Source organism: Suncus etruscus, chromosome 8, assembly GCF_024139225.1.
Source record: "Suncus etruscus isolate mSunEtr1 chromosome 8, mSunEtr1.pri.cur, whole genome shotgun sequence".
In the NCBI taxonomy this organism is placed as follows: Eukaryota; Metazoa; Chordata; class Mammalia; order Eulipotyphla; family Soricidae; genus Suncus; species Suncus etruscus.
In genome coordinates this window covers 99,184,342-99,190,854 of record NC_064855.1, presented here as the reverse complement: position 1 = coordinate 99,190,854, position 6,513 = coordinate 99,184,342, and the positions used below count along the sequence as shown (strand labels likewise).

The 6,513-nt window shown below is 38.4% G+C and overlaps 1 non-coding gene across 1 annotated transcript; it reads right to left on the bottom strand.

Moving 5' to 3' along the window:
- Window positions 1-5,111: 5,111 nt before the first annotated feature.
- On the bottom strand, window positions 5,112-5,220 carry LOC126017057 (U6 spliceosomal RNA). Its single transcript, XR_007498733.1, has one exon. It is a non-coding gene; the product is annotated as a U6 spliceosomal RNA (small nuclear RNA).
- Window positions 5,221-6,513: the final 1,293 nt, after the last annotated feature.

The window sequence follows — 6,513 nt, the reverse complement described above, 5'->3', positions numbered from 1 at the left end:
CCCAATGGTGGGATCAGATACCAACCAATGGTGGAAGCAGAATCAGGTACTAACCTGGGGGCAGAATGCCAGGTCACACCCTAGGGAACGGCACAATCACCAATCAGTTTAGGGTCAGTAACATAATAATCCCCTAAAATATTTACATACACAACAGTTTCTGAGTACAGATCCCTTCTTGCAGAGCCAGGAATGAAACAGATGAGTCAAATTGCCCAGAGCCATTCAGTATGTGGCCTCCAGATAGGAACAAAAGAATAAAACCATCAGTGATAAGGAGAGTGAATAAAAGTAAAGATATATGTGTTAAAAATAGAGAAATGAAGGAGAAAAAGTTAAACCTGCAATCGTTCTATCATTGAAATTTAAGACTGAAAGCTGACTGAATCAGATCAGGGTTTCTTTCTAAAAGGTCTTTACTTCTTTCCCAACAGAGTAGAGAGAGCTGCTGAGAAAAATGAAATTCCAGTTTTCTAGAGGTTGGTTGTAATGGATGTCAGGGACTTGGTACAATAATGTTCCTCACTGGCTTGTCTCCCTCATGACTCTATGACGCCTTGGGAAAAATAAGAATTCTGCATGGTAGCTTGTGTCTGAGAAGTTTCTAAGAGCTGGCCGACAATCACACATTGTGTTTTATTATTTATCACAGTAGAGCAACATGAATCCCTGAGATCCAGAGCAGGCTGATCTGAGGCCCCAGTTCAAAAAGAATGTCATGAGGAGCCCAATGGCTGGCTTTCCAAGTCACCGCACTGTCCTATCTCACTGTTTTCAGTTCCTGCAGTAGGGATTATAGTTACTACTTTGATGACTGAAAGCTACTTCTGTTTCTAAGAGCTTGACTTTTCTGTAACCTAGAACATTTGGTGTACATAATGTCCTCCATGTTATCAGAAATTTGGGATATTAATTCTGGCAAATTTTAGCAACTTGAACTTATAACTGAGCAGCAGAAATGTTTCTCTGGGGACAGTTGCATTGTAACATCAGAAGCTTACACATATCTGGTGTAGTAAATAAAAATAAATGACATGCTGTTGGAAGATGTTTGAAGAAACATGGTTTGTTTTGACAAAATTGATAGGAATGTTTCTGTAACATTTCCACTTGCCTTTCCATGCTATGGATTGGGGCAGTATTCCAAGACTTTTCAGGAACTGTTCTCACCATTTTCTAGTGGGTTTATATAATTCAATGACATTGATGTAGAAGTTTAGGAAAAGCTATTTGATTTACTTAAATCTTGTTTAAAATAGATACAAGAACAAAGTTATAGTTATATGAATGCTCCTACAGTTTGGGTCATTTAAACTACAAAGAGCTTAAAATTCCACATTATTCAAAAAGTATGGAATGATAAAATTAGGAAGTGATAAGATAGCAAATAAGACATTGTATGCAGCTGACCCTGAACTCTGGTGGAATCCACATCTCTCTCCATGGTCTCTTGAGCCTTACCAAGGAGTGATTCCCTAATCACTCCGGAGGTAAGCCCTGAGCACAGCCAGATATGGCCCTAAACCAAAGATGTTAAACAATTAAATAAACCAGAACATTCTAGTGCTCTGGTGGCATTTTCTGCGTGAAGGAGGGACAAATTGATTGTATTCCATTAACTGTTAAGTATTCAATGGGTATGTGGCTTTTGGGGTTACCTGTGGAGACCCCTATGGAGAGCACAGGAGTAAGAAGAGGTCTTGGGTTTGAGCCAGGAGGGAGAGGTCAGGCAGGAAGTAGTTAAATAGCTGCCTTAAAAGTTTCTGCTTTCTTGTGGAATGCTGGAACTATAAAGTAAACATGGTTCTAACAATTCACAGACAGGGTGCCTCCAGGGGTCTTTCTGCTGCCCCTACTGTCAATTCTCTACCAAATCAGTCAGTTCTTTGTTGTTTCTCTGAGACTTCCCAGTGTCTTCCAGTGACCAATAAAGTCTAAATTTATTTCTAAATATAACTTGGAAGATAAATGTGAAATGATTCCTATTTTCTTTCCATTACATATATGATCCTAACTGATCCAGTTCTGGCCAATTGTGTGGACTACTTTTTAACCATCACTCACCCCAACACTCAGGAGTCACAAAGATCTTCATGGTGGTCCCTGAACACAACAAAGGAAGGCTTCCTTGGCATTTTCTGCTTGTCAAACTACCCTAGAGCTCTTTCCTCCATGACCTGATAAAAAAGCTCTTACTCATTTTTAGTCTTCATCGCAAGCTTTCTTAAGTTTTCATTCCCTCTCTTCTTAGAATTTTCTAACATATTCTCAAAGATATTTTCTCCATCTCTAAGCAATCTATTCCTATTACTAACTCACTTCAATTTTATTGCTTTCTAGTCTGATTTTTTTTAGTCTGGTTCTTTATCATTTAATAATCTTGTTTCTATCTGTACCTCTAATATTCCCAAATAGTGTGTGGTATAATCTATGTTCTTGAAAAATATCTGATGATTTTTTCATTTTTCCTTCCTTCCTTCCTTCCTTCCTTCCTTCCTTCCTTCCTTCCTTCCTTCCTTCCTTCCTTCCTTCCTTCCTTCCTTCCTTCCTTCCTTCCTTCCTTCCTTCCATCATTCCTTACTTTCTTCCTTCCCTCCTTCCTTCCATCCTTCCTTTCTCCCTTTCTTCCTCCCACCCTCCCTCCATCCCTTCTTCTTTTCCTTCCTTCTTCCATCCTTCCTTTCCTCCATCCTTTCTTCCTTTCTTCCTTCCACCCTACCTCCATCCCTACTTCCCTTCCTTCCTTTCTTCCTTCCTTCCTTTCTTTTTTCTTTTTCTTTCTTTCTTCCTTTCTTCCTCCCTCCCTCCCTTCTTCCTTTCTTCCTTCCTTTCTTTCTTCCTTCCTTCCCTCTTTCATTTCTTTCTTTCTTCTTTCTTTCTTTCTTTCTTTCTTCTTTCTTTCTTTCTTTCTTTCTTTCTTTCTTTCTTTCTTTCTTTCTTTCTTTCTTTCTTTCTTTCTTTTCTTTCTTTTCTTTCTTTCTTTCTTTCTTTCTTTCTTTTTTCTTTCTTTCTTTCTTTCTTTCTTTCTTTCTTTCTTTCTTTCTTTCTTTCTTTCTTTTTTTTTTTTTTTTGGTTTTTTGGGCCACACCCGGTGACGCTCAGGGGTTACTCCTGGCTATGCGCTCAGAAGTCGCTCCTGGCTTGGGGGACCATATGGGACGCCGGGGGATCAAACCGCGGTCCGTCTCCTAGGCTAGCGCAGGTAAGGCAGGCACCTTACCTCCAGCGCCACCGCCCGGCCCCTTTCTTTCTTTCTTTCTTTCTTTCTTTCTTTCTTTCTTTCTTTCTTTCTTTCTTTCTTTCTTTCTTTCTTTCTTTCTTTCTTTCTTTCTTTCTTTCTTTCTTTCTTTCTTTCTTTCTTTCTTTCTTTTTTCTTTCTTTCTTTCTTTCTTTCTTTCTTTCTTTCTTTCTTTCTTTCTTTCTTTCTTTCTTTCTTTCTTTCTTTCTTTCTTTCTTTCTTTCTTTCTTTCTTTCTTTCTTTCTTTCTTTCTTTCTTTCTTTATTTCTTTCTTTCTTTCTTTCTTTCTTCTTTCTTTCTTTCTTTCTTTCTTTCTTTCTTTCTTTCTTTCTTTCTTTCTTTCTTGTTTTTGTTTGTTTGTTTGTTTTTTGCTTTTGGGTAATAGAGTTGGGAATGTAACTCAGGCAAGGCAATTGCTCTACCGTTGAGCCATATCTGCAGGTATGTTCAATGATTCTTGGAATAACTACCTGATATTTTTTAATGGTAAATAATGGATACTTTAAGTCATGGCACTGACAGCAAAGAGAATCATGTAAAAGAAGTTGGAATGAAGAACAGGATAATTTCAAAAAAGCTAAATTTTGGAAGAGTGAATAATTTAGAATGCATTTACAGGGTTCTGCAGTGTTAATACAAAGGCTAAGTCACTTGTTTTCCAGGCAGACAATCCAGCTTTGATCATCACCACCAGTTTTGGTCCCCAGAGCATCAAAAGAAGTGAGCTTAAATATTCAGGAAGAGCACCTGAGTACCAAGAGTATGACCTTCATTCCCTTCACCCTCAAAGGATTTTATTATAAACCAGACATTAGTAATACATAGTTTATAGTACCTGATGATCAAGAGAAAAAAGCACCCCCCAAAAACTGGCATTATACCATTCCCAGTTACATTATTTTAGCTTACTTAATACATTGCAAAAATTTGCTTTTTCTATAGAAAATGATTTCATGCATCCTAGATGAAAATTAAAAGTTATGGTTAAAAATTGTGTTTGCCTCACGAGGAAATCTCAAAAGACTATGGGGAAGCCTATACTATCATAAGTATAGACCTATAGAACAGTACCTCTTTTTTTAGTATTTTTCTATTTATTTAAACATCTTGATTACAAATATGATTGTCATTAGGTTTCAGTCATGTAAAGAACTCCTCCCTTCACCAGTGCAACATTGCCACCACCAATGTCCCAAATCTCCCTCCATCCCATCCCACTCCACCTGTACTCTAGACAGGCTTTCCAGTTCCCTCATTCATTCACATGATTATTTAGTTGAATATTTTGTGTGTGTGTGTGTGTGTGTGTGTGTGTGTCACACCTGGCAGTGCTCAGGAGTTACTCCTTACTCTGTGCTCAGCAGTCGCTCTTGGCAGGCTTGGGGGACCAAACAGGATATCAGGACTTGAACCTGGGTTTGTCCTGTTTTGTCCATGTGTAAGGCAGCCACCTTAGTGCTGTGCTATTGCTCTGGCTCATATGATCACTTTTACAGTTTATTTATTCATTTTTTACATTCTTTTGGGATAAATATGTGAATTCTCAAGGGTTTCTCCTGGCTCTGATCACTCTCTGTGGGAATCGGGGGACCATATAAGATACTGAAGATAGAACTTGGGTGATTTTCTTGTGATACAAGCATCCTACCCTCTATGCTATTAGTCTGGCCTCTTCGTTATTTATTCTTTTATATATTTACTTATTGGTTTGGGGGACAAACCTAGTGGCACTTGTGTTTGCTCCAGTCTATAGGCACAGAAATCGCTCCTGGCAGGCTCTGGGGCCTATGTGGGATATCAGGGATCGAACCTGGATCAGCCCATGCAAGGGAAATGCCGTACTTACTGTGCTATAGCTCCAGCCACTATTTTTTTTAATATGGAGCACTTCACAAATTTGTGTGTCATCCTTTCACAGGGGTCATGCTAATCTTCTCTGTATAGTTTCAATTTTAGTATATATGTGCTGCTGAAAGGAGCACTATTTTTTTAACTCATTTTAAATGAGTAGATTGAAAATGTGTGAACATAAAAGCCTTTCTTGAGGTTTGTGTCACATTTCAGAAATAGGACTTATAAAACTTCATTATGGGGAAAAAATCAAACAGAATAATTGGGGGTCAAGGGAATAACTCAAAAGTCTAGAGTGCTTTACATGCAGCAACCTTGAGTTTGATCTTTAGCTTGCCCTGGTCCCTTAAGCACGGTGTAGCCCAGCATAAAAATAAGAAGGAAAATTAATAGATGAAACAAATATATGAAGGAAAATTTAAATGGTCAATCATGAGCTAAAAGTCAAAGGACAAAATTTATGTGCCACATCTTTGCCATACATTATAATCTGAATGATGAACCGATGGGGAATAAGTGGCTTCTGAGAGCTGGCATGGAGGGAACATATAAACCTTGAGCTTCAAAGCACTCCCAGGATGAGTCAGCATGGGGAATTTGCTGTTTAAGCATGCAGGGCTGTTGTGAGAGGCAAAACTCCTCCTGCATCTGAGTTGCACTGGATAAAAACAATGCAGGTGGAATGTAGGTGTAGAACAATGTAGGTGTTCTTTAAATTGGTGAGAACAAAAATAATAAGAAAAAAGTCAATCTTCAGGGATAAATAATTTTATACAGAGCTTTCTAGTTCAAGCAAAAGTTCTCAAAGTTTGTTATTTTTATTTGTTAATTTTATATTTTGGGGTACCATACCTTATAGTGATCAGGGGCTATTTCTGGTAATTTGCTTAGGCTTGACTCCCAGTGGTTCTCAGTGCTAGGAACAAACATAGTCTCTCTCTTTCATCATTTATAAGTTTTTCATTTCTTTATTTTCCTTTTTGGGGGGCACACCCTGTGACACTCAGGGGTAACTCCTGGCTATGAGCTCAGAAAGCACTCCTGGCTCGGGGGACCATGTGGGACACCGGGGATGGAACCCAGGTCTGTCCTGGGAGAGCCTCATGCAAAGATTAGGAAGCTGCAATTGCATTTTGTTGCACAGGATCAATTATCACTGCTGTAACAATTGAACCTACTGGTTTTGAAACCCAAATTATGAACACACATTGTTCATTATATTTAATTTTTGATGCTTAAATATTTTTGAAATGGTATTCATATATGTACAAGTATTTCAACTTAAGGTAATTTTATCTTTACCACCATATAGCTTTTGCAGAATTTAGATATTGATCCAAAGTTGATTTAAGAATATCAGAGATGGGGCCGGTGAAGTGGCACTAGAGGTAAGGTGTCTGCCTTGCAAGCGCTAGCCAAGGAAG